At 34.5% G+C, this 16,644-nt stretch overlaps 2 long non-coding RNA genes across 2 annotated transcripts; both read left to right on the top strand.

Annotated features, from left to right (window-relative positions):
- Positions 1-7,147: 7,147 nt before the first annotated feature.
- On the top strand, positions 7,148-11,446 carry LOC143205904 (uncharacterized). Its single transcript, XR_013007981.1, has 3 exons — positions 7,148-7,403; positions 7,644-7,793; positions 8,021-11,446. It is a non-coding gene; the product is annotated as an uncharacterized LOC143205904 (long non-coding RNA).
- A 2,916-nt stretch (positions 11,447-14,362) lies between these two features.
- LOC143205905 (uncharacterized) lies at positions 14,363-15,640 on the top strand. The gene is made up of 3 exons (XR_013007982.1): positions 14,363-14,609; positions 14,850-14,999; positions 15,233-15,640. It is a non-coding gene; the product is annotated as an uncharacterized LOC143205905 (long non-coding RNA).
- The last annotated feature ends 1,004 nt before the right edge of the window (positions 15,641-16,644 follow it).

The raw sequence follows: 16,644 nt of genomic DNA, 5'->3' as shown, positions 1-16,644 counted from the left end.
AGTTGGGCTATTTGGGTGATTTTCTTTATATATATCGTGATTATTGGAAAAGTTATTCTCATTTGTTTATAAGTAGTTTTTTAGACCGGGCTTGTATATGTACTCTAGAATCTTACAGAAGAAACTGGTAAGGATAAAAAGAAGGGCTTGAAAAATTGATAAAGGACGAAAGGTGAGTAAATAAATATATGCGTAGGTTAATTATTCAATTTTTGTTAAACTACCAAAGATATTTTCTATAAATTAGAATTATTTTCAAGTGGTGCAAGTGGGTGGAGCTTGTACGCCTGATATAAATAACGGCTATTTGAGTGATTTCCTTCATATATATAGTGATCGTTTCCATTGAAAAGAACCGTTGTTTAATTGTTTTTTTCAATTAATTTTGATAAAATAATTGACGATCCAAATGTCGTTTAAATTATGTATCTGCAGCAAAGTTAAAGTAACAATAGTTGGTAAGTTATATTTCCATTTTCATAATTAAATTTACACTCGGCTAGTATATCATCTATTCAGTGATGCAATCTAATAATAAATACATACAAATCATAAATATTTTAACAAGATAGTTACTTTTAGTTATATTTATTTAGAACCAGATTTTTACAATTTTTTTTATTGTATTCTACCAACCCTAGGCCTTTTATGCGATATCTCAGTTGTGGGAAAATATAAACTGTATTTCTATTTTGGCTTATTCAATATATGTGTGGAGGGTGCTTTAAAAAATACGTGATTTTTGAAGGCATATTTTGGTTTTATCTTGAATATTCTTTAAAAAAACAGGGTCTTTTAGATTTTTTGTTTATTTTGATTATTACTCACTTTATAATGTTTTAGGAATCTATCCAAATCGTTTACTAGATATAAAAGTATAGATCTTGGGTTCTAACTAAACATTAATGTTAACAGAATTGTTTTTACTGGTTTTAGATACATTTCTGACTAATTGATATGTCTAGTGTTGTTTTTATTCCAATAAAAGTATATTGTGAAGATCTAAACTGGTTATTAGATAATATATTTGTCTTTGGTTTTTCAAAATGGCATACACCGTGCCAATCAAGTTTGTAGATATTACAGGTTAAATGAGGTAACATTGGTTTTGTTACGTTATATTGAATTCATGTATTTGGTCATCTTGAATAGAGCTTTCCATAAATAATCCATTCATAAATCAGCTTATCAGGTAGTACAATTTTCTTAATTATTAATTTCACCTTCATTCTCCATTTTCAGATCTTCTCCTACACAGTGAGCTAAAGAGTATATAAACAAGTTTTTATTTCTCTAATTTACAATTCAATTCATATGAAGATATTGGAAATGTGTTTTTATTCTCTTTTCTCATTCTGTGCTGTATGCTTCAATCCTTAAAGTTTTGAAATATTTTATTTTCAAGTGATAGTGTGAACTTTATTTTGAAATACGGGGGTGTGAAACATTTTGTTATCCATACTATTGCTTGAAGGTTTTCTGTTGCAGTACAATTGCATTTTATTTAAGTTAAGCTATGATAGGCCATTGCATGATGCGTCTATAGCATAATTAAATGCATAACAATCTCATGGTCAAAGAAGATTAAGCGATGAAGCTGTTGTACTCCTCTCAAAGCGTTATCTCTTCTTCGTTGAAATAATCCTGGGGCTTGTTAGGGCCAACTGGCATCCGTAATATAGGCAAATATCCATTTCGATCTGGTGGAAATCACTGAAAATGTGCAAAGTGGTGAAGTATTAACTTATCAATTTGTCAAATATATATCAGATATATTTAGGAGTGGATTTCTGCAATATAATTTTCCCGTTACGCTTTCGCACGAGTCGCCATTTCTGTTCAGGGTATCAGAGATAAATTAGTAAAATTGTTAATAATGCTAGCTTATTTAGAACAGGGCAAAACCCTTATCATTGGTTATTGGTTAGAAGGAAAGATAATTGGCAATTATAGTATGCTTTCTGAGTAGGCGTAACAAACATGCATTATTCACGTAACTGTAATTACAATTATAATATACGTAGCTAAGTCACAGTTTACTTTTATTTCAAGAAATATAGTGAATATCCTTGGAACTAATTTATAGTATGTTCAATAACACAATGAACTCACGTCATCTGATTTTATGACGTCAAAATGTTACAATATTGTCGCATCAACTCTGAGTAATTTTGATATCACTGTATTTCTTCTTATTTTGTTCTGTTACTACCTGTATACATCTTTCTTGATAAATCTAGATTTAATCATTGCGCTCTTCCTAATGCATTTGCCATATCTGTAAACTATTTAGTAGTCATTCTATCAGCGTACATTTTAACGAAATACTCATGTATATTATGAACAATTACACACATATCTGTGCACATATATCTTTCACATTTTTCAATAAGACTTCCTATAGTTCTAGTATATTAATTATACGTTTACCTTTAGTTGATTCCACTCTCATCACCCTGTCTTGGAAATTGTTAGTATTGAATCATAGTCCGATTTTCAGAAAGTTTCAAGTGAATAACTAAGCTGTTAATTTTCTGATGATTCCGTCATGTGTGAATTTCATTTTCAATGCGTCTGATCGAGTTTATACAGACCGAAGGGTTACTAACCTATTCCTGTTTCCAGCAGGAACAACTATAATATATCGAATAACTATAGAATATCTGCAAAGAATTATAAATAAATGCTATGTCTAATAAAATATAATCAATTCCTATGCCAACATTTAACCTTTTCCGTCAACGTTTGTTCTCTTAACGCTATTTTTATTGTCTAACCATGAGTGACCATTGGGTATATTGGTACCATTCCGAAATATTGAAATATAGTTCTGAATAAGTCTCATCTAGATACACATATTGTAATAATAAGTCTTCTGATTTTATTATATGCTTTTAAAAATTGTATCTTTTCAAAACGACGTTAGAAGTTCCATTAGACCTCTTCAGGGGTTGTCTTTACACCATTTAAATCCTAGATTAGCTCTAAGAGCTGCATATCTCTAAGCTTTCTAGGGATACTTTTCAGATTTACAGTTTCCTCTGAAATAATTGTATTAAATTGTGTTTTTACTGAAAGCACTACTCACTGTTTTTATATATTTCATATTTTTGATCTCTGATGTACAGAAAAACTTGAAAGATGGTCTCTTTTCGGTGAATTCAAGATTATATTTTTTATTTTTTGAGATTTTTCGGTGACCGTGCCTATACTAATATTCAGTGCATCTGCAACACGCTAAAAATTTTTTTAATAAAAACCGCAGCAACTTAATATTTAACACTAAAAATGCTTAACTCTCTAACGAATGCTTCCAATATCTCGTTCCTGTCCAAGTAGTTACTTGTCAGTTGATTGCCATTGTCAGTTGAATCAGTTGATTAGAGGCTTAATCTCTATTGTCTGGCCCTTCGGCATTTTCAATTAGAATCATAGTAATTAGCTAATTAAAAAGCATCAAAACAAGCAAAGCCTTGAAACATGCCAAAAAAGCCAAACAACATTTGATGGTTTATAATCTATAGTTACTATAATTAATATTTTGAAGAATTTTGCAGACGTTTGACAACCGAATGACATTTGCAGGCTGATTCGTTTATTTGTTGGAACCTATCAGACAACATTCTATCTCTTTTTAAATAGAACAAAATGATAAGGGAAATATCGTTTGACTCTAAGACGAATTTACAATTTGCGACAGCCAATACATTATACATATTGATGACGTGAGTTCACTGTTCAGTTTCAGTTTCGTGAATCACTGATGTCTTTCGATGTATTAATTAACCCTACTAAACGAGTGTCCGATTATTATTTTATAAATTACATAAAGTAATTCAACTTGGCCCTTTAAGATGTATAGAATTGACAAACAAAAGAGCCATTCATTAATGGAGCTAGATACGCGGGTTATGACTTATTTATTAACCTTATTAAACCAGCATTCTGAATATTATTTTATACATTACATCAGGTAGTTCAGCAATTTCTACTGGTTCGTTCTTATTAGATTGTCATTATTTCAATTAACTTTTATTCAATTTCAAAATAACGCAATTCATTTTCATTGATTAGACTAAGTTTCGGGGTGTTCGTTTTTTTTATTATATTTTAAAAACTCCTTTTTACGATCTAGGGTATATCTAGACTGGGCCCACTGCTTAAAGTGCGCTTCCATTGTCTTAATCTCTGTCACCGTGCTACCGACTGGCGAGTGACCTATTTTAAAAATCATCCCAGAAGACGGTTTTGCCACTTTTGCCTTTCGCATAATCGTATTTATAAACGATCAATAACATAAATCTACAACCATGGGTCACGGATTATCGCATCAGTAGGACAAGACCGTCCTGTCACCTTGATTAATAAAGGGGGTACTTCATTTGTGACGGTTTCTACATCGTTACGAAAATGGAATAAAATGGTCATGTATGCATTAGACAGTATTTGAATAATGTTCCTGTGGTTTTGAATTCCTAGGTATGATACTTGATACACTTGCATAGTATTTGCTTGTTAGTTTGGTTTTCTAGGTTTACTATTTTGTCTCCTTCGTCGAGATTTGGACAATAATTTTCGTCGTCGTATTCAAAATAATATTGATCTAATATTTGAAATTTTGAACATCGTAACGGAAGTTATGTAGTTTTTTCAGAGAACCGGGTATTCGAATCATTAAGGAGACCTTTTTCGATAAGTGTTAATTGTTTTACTAATTATGGTACCAAAAACAAATAAACAGTAAAGGCGCTCTAGAGACGAAGTGAACCAATCGGATCCTATCGCGGCTCATAGCATAGCGATTAAAACAAAAGTCCAAATTTCCTATAAGGTTAAATGTCTCTTTCTCTATGGATCTATCTTATATTTCCAGCTTTGTATAGATTATTACTGGTGTCCCAACACTTCCAATTAGATGATACTTAAAGGTACGCCCACACTTAATGTATGTGATACATTTGAAAGTGTGAATAAACCTTAAGACCTTAGACCTTTATAAGGATACGTTACTCCTCTGCGGATTTGGCGCGTATCCCGAGCTCTATTTAATTTTAAAACAGAATGATCCGAGTTTGTCGCATGCGTACATACAGCTTTATTTACCTACATAATTTATTTACCTACATATTATTAACATTGAATATTTTTTGAAATAACACATTTTATTTAAAAAATTATTGAATAAAGTGAAATAATAAAAACAATTTCGATATGCCTTTCTATTTTTACAAAAATACCATATTTAAATTAATATACATATTTGAACAATTAACAAGATCTCCGAAAATCATATAAATGAACATTACCATAATGCGTATGATCTGAACTCAAAATTTTCTTAGAATTTTATATAGTTGGATGTTATGTTTCTCACTATGAAGAAATCTTACTGGGGTCTGGGGATTTCTGTTAATCAGTCGGCCAATAAGTTGGTTTTCCAGTTGACATGTAACTACATCTTAGTTTAGCAGCTGCTTTATGCAGTTCACTGCTTTAGTTGTTGTCATTCTGGATCCCCATCTTGTATTTTTTGCATTGAAATCACCTCCAATTATAAATTTTTCACCCAGGTTGCTTAGGACATTCAAATAATTTTCCTTTTTATATTGTATCTTGGTGGACAATAAATTGCGGATATTTTAACCCTGTATCTGCTTGATTTAACAGTTACTGCTGTTACCTGATTTTCTACGGTACTGAGCCCAGGTTCTTGATGGTGGGAAACGTTCTTTTTTATTATTATTGCACTTCCTCCTCTTGCGGTGTTAGCTGGATGTATGGTATGATAAAATGTATATCTTCTAAATTCTATAAAGGATTCTTTTGTTAAATGTTTTTCTGATATTAGACAAATATCTATTTTTTGCCTATCTAGGAACATTTGTAGAGTAGCGTGATGTTGCTGAATTCCAAATTGCTATTCGGATATATTTATTTGCCATTTCGGGTTTTCGGGGGCAACAGGCCTAATACTTTTCAATTCAAGTTTTTCAATCCTTTCAGAAAAATATTCGATTATTTTTTCCTGTCTGTCCAGCTCCTGTCGGTGGTTGCTTCATCTTTCTTTGTATCTCTTTGGTTAGTTTGACTGATACTTTGGGCATAAGTCATTTCACCATTAACTTTGTTATATTTTGTCCGTTGTTTCTTTTCACTCATTGTTACTTGAGGTTTAATTTGAGCAACTCTATTTCTCCTCTCTTGTAGGGTTTTAGCAACTACACATCTTCTATAACTGCGCATTTCGGCTTAGCTTCTTTGGGTTTTCTACACTCTGTGGTGATATGTTTGCCTGAACATTTTACACATCTAGGTTCTCTTCTGCAGAATTTCTGAGTGTGTCCATGCGATTGGCATCTTTTGCATTGCGGTATTAAGTTGGATTTCGTTTCGGATTCGAGGTTCGATTTTGATTTCGGTGCCTTTGACTGGGCTTTTTGTGGCTTCGACAGTGTTTTATTTTCATTATTATTTTTTGTCGCTGCGACCTCATTGTACGTACAGATCGTATTGGATGTATTTTCGGTCTGTAACTCGACGGTAGTCATCTCGATTCTTCTGCTGATGTCGGTCCGCGTGCTTACATCCATCATCACTGGCCTGGCGAGGACTGCTGCAGAATACTCTCTTGCAATAGGGATTCTATTTTTTGTATTCTCTTGCCTGTTTCGTGCTGTATTTGTCCTAATTTTCTGTTTATCATCTCCTCCACCATTGCTTGTATAGTATTTGGCATCACGACTGCGGATTTGGCTTTCAGCACCTTTTCTGTTACTATGTCCATTTTCATTAGAATATTCGCGACGCGGGTTCTGTCTGTGGAGATGAATCGATATGTCTTATATTTTAGACAATATCTGTTATTTACGAGCTTAACTTGCTCAGTCAGATGTCTTGTTCAAAGTCTATCATTTAATTTATTTCATTAATTTAGAGTAGAATATAGTAGAATATAATATAATTTTCAAAATATCTTTTTATGATTTTGATAACAATTTTACGGTTTTCCACTTTTGAAATTCCTATACTTTGATTGCCTTAGTTCTTGCTAGATGTCGCGCGCCGCTTGTTCTCTTTCTCTAGTTAATATTTTCGCAATTAATTTGTAGATTTTGTACATTATTTCTTATATTTCCGTTTCCGCGCAAGGGAGGTTATGTCTTCGTTCTGTTTATACGTTTTGTTTATTTTATTTTATTATTGTTGTGTTTTTAGGTTTTCTTATGGATTAGACCGATCTTGTGTGATTTGGCGACCTACGACTTGTTTGTTTTACCCCCTCGTAACACTTGGAGGTTTTGTCGGACACCATCTGTGTCACTAGGAAATTTGCTTGTGCTTGACGATTGAATACCACCAGACTAGGATTGTACTTTTTTATGAATATTTGGTATTATTTCAGGGTGAGTTTAGATATCATCTTTATCCGCCTTTTCTTATTCGGAATTGATTAATTAGATGACTCTTGTGTTTTGATTTTGTAAGGCATGAAGTCCACTGAGATTACCACTCCGTGGGACGGTGAAGTGACGCCGTAAATATGTTTTGATGTTGTTTAACTACCTTTGTTTTATTTTATTTTCTTGCTAGTTATTTTCCCACCAGGATATCAGCAGTGTATTTATGTTTTTTCTATTTTTTAGATTATCTGCGTCCAGATTCTTTGGCAGAATTGACCGTGATTTATTTGGAGATGATATATCCGAAGCTATCTGTGGCACCATGCAGCCCTTCTGTACTCGATGATTAAACGCTATCAGATTAGGATTTTACTTTTGCTTGGGTACTTTCGGGTATGTTGAATATTATATTTGTTTTTATTAGACTTATCTGTTTGAAAATTCATTAATTAGATGACTTATGTGTTTTGATTTGCAAGGTATGAGGTCTATTGAGATTACAACCCCGTGGGTCGGTGCAGTAACTTCGTGAATGTGTTTCATATTGTTCAACTACTTTTATTGCCAATCATCCTCCCATAGGGATATCAACAGTTTATTTATGATTTTTTATGTTTTAGGTTAGGGATTCTTTGGCAGAGTTGATGGAATTGATTGTGTCCTAGTGGTGGAAAGCATTTTGCGACTATTGATACTATGAATTTGCTAGTTTTCTACACCATAAGATGAGTATTATTTGTCTTGTTTTATGAGGTGTGTCTCTGTCCTTTGAATGATTGTTTTAGATGATTGTGTTTTATGCAAAGATTGTTAGGAGGCTATTTTGCGAAGATAGATACGACCTTGACGATATGAGATGATATGAATTTATGCCATCTCATTTGGTAAATTAGAAAATTTGTATTTCTTCATGGATTTTGATATTATTTGTCTATTTGAGCAGTCCTTAACCCCATTTACTAATTCTCTTTATTTTTAGGTAGGTTGGGCGAAAAAACGAGACTCCTATGATTGTGTATGTGATGAAGGTGCGGATCTGTAGTGCTATTGCTCAAACTAAAGCAAACCATCAGCACCTCTCGATCTTCTTCATGCCATTTTACATGATTGAAGCATATTCTCCCATGCTCGTCGTTCCGGATCGTCAGCTTATTTTAATTGTTTAATGGTTCCTATAATTTGGCTTTTTTTTCTTGCTTATTATTATTATATTAATTACTTAATGATGCTCTTATTATAGCAACCATTATATTGACTTAAAAAACTATGTAATAGTTGCATGCAGTAGCGCTAACATCTAATAGTATGCCTAATATTAATCATTTTGAATGTCTATTTGTGGGATTGTGGAATTGTCTGTGCCTATCTCTATGCTTCTCAATGGGCATCTATTATATGTATAGAGAGTTATCTTGACATAGCTATTATTCGTATTGTGCTTTATTGGTTTAATTAATAATGAGGGTTTATATTACTGATTTCTTCTTGTTGTTTTTGTTATTATCAGTTGTCAGTTCTGGGATTGCTGGACTTCAGCGATATTTTCTTCTTCATTAATAACTTTGTTTGCCCAATCATTCAATATTTCAATTTTCTTCTTGTTTGTTTTGTTGAGTACATTTTTCATTTCCATTTGATCATTCGGAATTTTATAAAGATCTCTGGCGCTCAACCTTTCGGCGTTTGTGCATTCATTTATGATGACTATCTCCTTGATCTTGGCTGCATCCGCATACTCCTTCCGTGATTTCCAGTCTGAATCTCTTGATGTATGCTTCCATGTTTCCATGGTTTGTTATCAGTTGCACTGCTTTTCGGTTTAGCTCTAAACTTTCAAACTCTACTGTTTTGCAGTGCTTGTAAGTGTTGCGGCCGTTGGTGCATTGGTCCCAATATCTTTGCCATTTTCGTAGAGTCCATTTCTTCTTTTCGTTTCTTGTCTGTTTGATTCTTCTCAGTGGCAGCCTTGGCTAGTTGGTCGACTTTTGTTGATTCCATTGTGGTAAGCCTTTTTTCCCATGATAATTCCTTTTGATACCCCTGGCTGCTCGCTCTCGCAGTACCTTCTGTACTTCGGCTACCAGTCTGATCTTTGTCTCGTCGTTCTCCAGCTGCCAGATAGTCGCTCTGCTATCTGTTTTGATGACGGCATGCATATCGCCATGTTTTTCTTCTAGTATTCTTATGGCTTATTGTATGGCTAGAAATTCAGCTAATCTCTGTTAATTCCATTTTCTTCTAGCTTGATGCATGCCTCTTCCTCCGTCCCGTCGCTCCTGCTTTTTCTGCTTCACATTAGCATCCATCCATACCTTCGCTATGTGTCTTCCTATCTCGTACTGCTCGGTCCCCAACGAATCCACGGTTTTTCTCATGGCCAGCACATGTATTTTTACTCCGGCCTTGGCGGGCCTGGTGGATAACCGCATTTTTCTGCCGCTCATGCTCTTGCTTCGGCTTCTATTGGTAGAGGAACTACTCCTGCGATTACTTGTAGCGCGCTCGTCAGTGCTGTTTTAAACGCGCCGGTGATTAGTATTGGGGCGTATCTTTGAATCGCGTTTAGCTTCCTCTGAGTGTGTACTTTATTTACGTACCGTCCCCATTTCTCGGACCCTTATAATATGGTTGGCTTTACGACTCTCTCGTATACATTTTTCATTATGTCCCTTGCCATATTTCCGTACTTCCTGCTTATGGGTCCCGCCGTTTTGGCGACGACGGTTTCGACCTTTTCTTTAATCGCATTCAGATGGTTAATGTATATTTTTGTCTTATCCAATATTACTCCCAATTACCTCATCTGGTCTTTAGGAGTTATGATTTCTCCGTTTAATTTAATTCCTATCTTCGGAAATCTGGTCCTCCTGGGTACTACTGGGATTTATCTCTTGCGGTCATTTCTTCTTTTCTTCAATTCTTCCATCGTAAAGGGGATCTCCTTTGGATATATCATAGCTTCCGATTTTTCTATATTGTAATGTGCTCTTGAATATTCTTTCCATTCTAAGCATTTGCGCCAGCATTTGTTCCATTCTTCTTTAATTTCAGTAGGTGTTCGATGGCTGATTGCGATGATTTGGTCGTCGGCGAACGTTTGTGCTCTCACATGTGTCTGTTGTGTGCCAATATCAGCTATCTTATCGAACCAGGAGTTGATATTAATCAACCATAGAGTCGGGCCTATGCTCGACACTTGTGGGCACCCCTTCTCTATTTCGAACTCGATTTTGTTGCTGATTACCGATCTTTCAGTTAGGAAACTTGCAACTGAACGTATCATTTTCTCGTTAATTGCTGCTTTCATTTCATTTAATACAGTAACTTGTGTTGCTGCATTGAAAGCATTTTTTAGATCTAAAACCACAACCAGCACATGTCTTGCGTTCTTCTGTTCCGACTCAACCCAGTTCTTTAGGTCTCGTATGGCTTCTATGGTGCTTTTACCACTTCTGAATCCGTACTGCATTGGGTGGTGTATATTGTTCTTCTCACAAATCGCCTGCAATCTCCTATTCAATATTTTGTCATATACATTCCCCAGGGTCGACAGTAGTTTGATTGGCCTTTGTTCTCCGGACTTCTTCCTTAATCAGCAAAGGTTTGCTGTTTTCCATACCTTGGGGAAGTATCCCGCGTTGTAGCAATTTCTGTCGCTAACTATCGTCGACATGATGAAATTGCTCAAAGAATTCCAGACCGAAATGAGACAGAAATTCAGTCAGTTAGCAGACAGGGTGGAAAAATTGGAGAAATCCGGATTGGGGAAATCTACCCAAAACAAGCTAAAGAGAAATCAAAATGAGTAATTCTTTTTTAAGAATTATAACTTGGAACGCAAACGGACTAAATCAAAGAGTCCGGGGACTAGAATTATTCTTAAAAACAAATAACATAGATATAGCTCTCATATCGGAAACACGTTTTTCTAAAAAAACTACATTAAAATACGGGGTTATGATGTTTACTGGACACTACACCCCAGTGTACGAGCTCGAGGCGGAACAGCTTTAATAATTAAACAAAATATACAACATTTCGAACAAGAAGAGATAAAAAATGAAGAAATACAAGCTACGATAATTAGTATCGAAAAAAACGGGGCTGAAATAAATATTGGCGCTATATATTGTCCACCGAGACATAAAATGACACAACCACAATATAAAGATATCTTTTCAAAATTAGGCCCACGGTTTATTATTGGTGGAGACTTTAATGTTAAACATACAGCTTGGGGTTCACGAATAATAACACCTGCAAAAGGAAACGAATTACTCGAAGCCATTAACCTTACAAATTGTAATTATCATTCAGGGCTCGAACCCACTTACTGGCCCACAGATAGTAATAAAGTCCCAGACCTGCTGGATTTCTACATTACAAAAGGCATCTCATTAAATCAAATTAGTACAGAAATCTTGTGCGATCTAACATCTGATCACACTCCAGTATTGTTAACACTGAGCGCGACAATCCTAAGAAAAGCAAAAAAGCCTAATCTTACCAACAAATATACTGACTGGGACAAATTCAGATTAATACTGCAGGAACAAATCAGTTTAAAAGTAAGACTTATAACTATAGATGATCTTGAGCAATAAACCAAACATATAACTGAACAAATTCGGTCAGCTGCAAAAGATGCTACCCCAATTGCAAGAGAGAAATCAGAATATGAAGTACTTTACCCCCTCGAAATTAGAGAAATGATAAAAGAAAGACGAAAAGCTAGAAGAGTATGGCACAGGACCAGAAATGCTGCTGACAAAACCACGTTTAATAGAATTAGTAATATAAACAGAATTGCTTTCAAAAGTATTTAAGTGAATTAAGCCCACAAGCAGACAAAGATTATTCGCTATGGAAAGCAACTCGAAGATTTAAAAGACCAATTATTCAAGTACCGCCTATTAAAAATGATTGAAATGAATGGGTTCGACGCGACAATGAAAAAGCTGAATTGTTCGCAGAATATTTAGCTAACATTTTTCGGCCTAATGATATATAATCTACCATGGATACATCTCCTATTTATCAACCCGATGTAGATCTAAATCTAATTTCTCCACTGGAAGTTGCCACTGAAATTGATAACCTCAATCCTAAAAAGCACCTGGTATAGATGATATTTCACCTGGATTATTGAAATAACTGCCACGAAAAGCAATCATCATGTTGACATATATATTTAATGCCTGTGTAAAGCTGAAGCATGTCCCGGAATGCTTTAAAGTTGCACAAATAATTATGCTCAAAAAACCTGACAAACCTGCAGAACAAGTCGAATCTTACAGGCCTATTTCGCTACTACCTGCAATATCAAAGCTATTTGAGAAGCTGATATATAAACGTGTTAAACACTTGGTAACAATACCAGATTTCCAGTTTGGTTTTCGAAATCACCATTCAACTATCGATCAAGTGCACAGAGTAACTGCGGCTATTGAAAGAGCGTTTGAAGAAAAGAAATACTGCCCTGCAATATTCCTGGATGTCTCACAAGCTTTTGATCGGGTTTGGCATTTGGGATTAATCTGTAAGATGAGCAAATTGTTACCGCGTAACTATTGTCAATTGCTGGAGTCATATTTATTCGAAAGAAAATTTAGAGTATCGCACGAAATGGCGTTCTCGACATTTAAAAATATCTCGGCTGGAGTTCCACAAGGTAGCGTCTTAGGACCTCTCCTGTATCTGCTTTACACTGCTGACATTCCAACAACAAAAGAAACACTTCTTGGAACCTTTGCTGATGACACAGTTATTATGGCAAAAGATATATCTCTGCCTAGGGCAATAGAAAAAGTGCAAGTGGCAGTCAACAAAATCTACAAATGGACAAAAGATTGGAAAATTCAACTTAATAGCTCCAAATCTGTCCACGTTAATTTTGCATTAAGGCGAAATAATAAAAACTTAATTATATCACTCAATGGATGCCCGATTCCTCAAGCAGAATCAGCAAAATACCTTGGAATCCATCTTGACGGTAGATTAAATTGGAAGCATCACGTTAGACAAAAAGCAAAACACATTAGAACCAAAATAAAACAACTATACTGGTTAGTCGGAAGATACTTTCAACTTGATCTAAAATCAAAGAGGTTGATCTATAATACAATTATAAAGCCAATTTGGACCTATGGGGTTGCACTAAAAATTCAAATCAGTTAGTCATACAGCGCTGTCAAAACAAGATTCTTCGATTGATTACCAATGCCTATCGCTATGTAACCAATGAAGAACTGCACGATGACCTGGAAATCAAATGGATTTGCGAACTTGTGCAGGATTTCGCCTTGAAACACGAAAGAAGATTACTAAATCATTTTAACGTGGAAGCAATACAAGTGCTGGACAGCGCACAGGATGTCAAGAGATTGAAACGAACAAAACCATACGAACTTGTGTGAATATTTAGTGTGTATTATTAGTGTAAACTATAGCTATAAGTTAATAATTAATAAATAATTGTAATTTTATAATTGAGGAATACATACTGATGTATTTTCTCGCACTCGTCTTGCTTGCTAATTAATCCAAGCACATACGAAAAGTAGTAATAAATTAATTGTAATAATAATAACAATTAAGATTGTACTAAGCGTATCTAATAAAGATGTTATAAAAAAAATTAAATTTATTTCATTAATTTAGAGTAGAATATAATATAATTTTTAAAATATTTTTTTAAAGATATTGTTGACAATTTTACGGTTTTCCACTTTTGAAATTCCTATCCTTTGATTGCTTAAGTTCATGCTAGATGTCGCGCGCCGCTTGTTGTTCTCTTTCTCTAGTTAATATTTTCGCAATTAATTTGTAGATTTTGTAGATTATTTCTTATATTCCCGTTTTGATTACTATCTTTTCCTTTTATTAATTAAATTAGAATTACCCGTAATTTATGTTGTTGGATATTGTTTTCGTCTCCCATTCAGGAGAATTGACGTACCCGCATGGGAGGTTATGTCTTCGTTCTGTTTATACGTTTTGTTTATTTTATTTTATTATTGTTGTTTTCTTATGGATTAGGCCGATCTTGTGTGATTTGGCGATCTACGACTTGTTTGTTTTACCCCCTCACACCACTTGGAGATTTTGTCGGACACCATCTGTGTCACTAGGAAATTTGCTTGTGCTTGACGATTGAATACCACCAGACTAGGATTGTACTTTTTTATGAATATTTGGTATTATTTCAGGGTGAGTTTAGATATCATCTTTATCCGCCTTTTCTTATTCGGAATTGATTAATTAGATGACCCTTGTGTTTTGATTTTGTAAGGCATGAAGTCCACTGAGATTACCACTCCGTGGGACGGTGAAGTGATGCCGTAAATATGTTTTGATGTTGTTTAACTACCTTTGTTTTATTTTATTTTCTTGCTAGTTATTTTCCCACCAGGATATCAGCAGTGTATTTATGTTTTTTCTATTTTTTAGATTATCTGCGTCCAGATTCTTTGGCAGAATTGACCGTGATTTATTTGGAGATGATATATCCGAAGCTATCTGTGGCACCATGCAGCCCTTCTGTACTCGATGATTAAACGCTATCAGATTAGGATTTTACTTTTGCTTGGGTACTTTCGGGTATGTTGAATATTATATTTGTTTTTATTAGACTTATCTGTTCGAAAATTTATTAATTAGATGACTTTGATTTGCATGTTTTGATTTGCAAGGTATGAGGTCTATTGAGATTACAACCCCGTGGGTCGGTGCAGTAACTTCGTGAATGTGTTTCATATTGTTCAACTACTTTTATTGCCAATCATCCTCCCATAGGGATATCAACAGTTTATTTATGATTTTTTATGTTTTAGGTTAGGGATTCTTTGGCAGAGTTGATGGAATTGATTGTGTCCTAGTGGTGGAAAGCATTTTGCGACTATTGATACTATGAATTTGCTAGTTTTCTACACCATAAGATGAGTATTATTTGTCTTGTTTTATGAGGTGTGTCTCTGTCCTTTGAATGATTGTTTTAGATGATTGTGTTTTATGCAAAGATTGTTAGGAGGCTATTTTGCGAAGATAGATACGACCTTGACGATATGAGATGATATGAATTTATGCCATCTCATTTGGTAAATTAGAAAATTTGTATTTCTTCATGGATTTTGATATTATTTGTCTATTTGAGCAGTCCTTAACCCCATTTACTTATTCTCTTTATTTTTAGGTAGGTTGGGGGACAAAACGAGACTCCTATGATTGTGTATGTGATGAAGGTGCGGATCTGTAGTGCTATTGCTCAAACTAAAGCAAACCATCAGTACCTCTCGAACTTCTCCAAGCCATTTTACATGATTGAGGCATATTCTCCCATGCTCGTCGTTCCGGATGGTCAGCTTATTTTAATTGTTTAATGGTTCCTATAATTTGGCTTTTTTTTATTGCTTATTATTATTATATTAATTACTTAATGATGCTTTTATTACAGCAACCATTATTTTGACTTAAAAAACTATGTAATAGTTGCATGCAGTAGCGCTAACATCTAATAGTATGCCTAATATTAATCATTTTGAATGTCTATTTGTGGGATTGTGGAATTGTCTGTGCCTATCTCTATGTTTCTCAATGGGCATCTCTTATATGTATAGAGAGTTATCTTGACATAGCTATTATTCGTATTGTGCTTTATTGGTTTAATTAATAATGAGGGTTTATATTACTGATTTCTTCTTGTTGTTTTTGTTATTATCAGTTGTCAGTTCTGGGATTGCTGGACTTCAGCGATATTTTCTTCTTCATTAATAACTTTGTTTGTCCAATCATTCAATATTTCAATTTTCTTCTTGTTTGTTTTGTTGAGTGCATTTCTCATTTCCATCTGATCATTCGGAATTTTATAAAGATCTCTGGCGCTCAACCTTTCGGCGTTTGTGCATTCATTTATGATGACTATCTTTTTGATCTTGGCTGCATCCGCATACTCCTTCCGTGATTTCCAGTCTGAATCTCTTGATGTATGCTTCCATGTTTCCATGGTTTGTTATCAGTTGCACTACTTTTCGGTTTAGCTCTAAACTTTCAAACCCTACTGTTTTGCAGTGCTTGTAAGTGTTGACGGCATGCATATCGCCATGTTTTTCTTCTAGTATTCTTATGGCTTCTTGTACGGCTAGAAATTCAGCTACTCTCTGTTAATTCCATTTTCTTCTAGCCCGATGCATGCCTCTTCCTCCGTCCCGTCGCTCCTGCTTTTTCCTGCTTCACATTAGCATCCATC

Source organism: Rhynchophorus ferrugineus, unplaced genomic scaffold (genome assembly GCF_030347505.1).
Source record: "Rhynchophorus ferrugineus isolate W39M unplaced genomic scaffold, kcgeb_rfMv2 rfM30, whole genome shotgun sequence".
Classification (NCBI taxonomy): domain Eukaryota; kingdom Metazoa; phylum Arthropoda; class Insecta; order Coleoptera; family Curculionidae; genus Rhynchophorus; species Rhynchophorus ferrugineus.
This window is presented reverse-complemented; position numbering and strand designations above follow the sequence as displayed.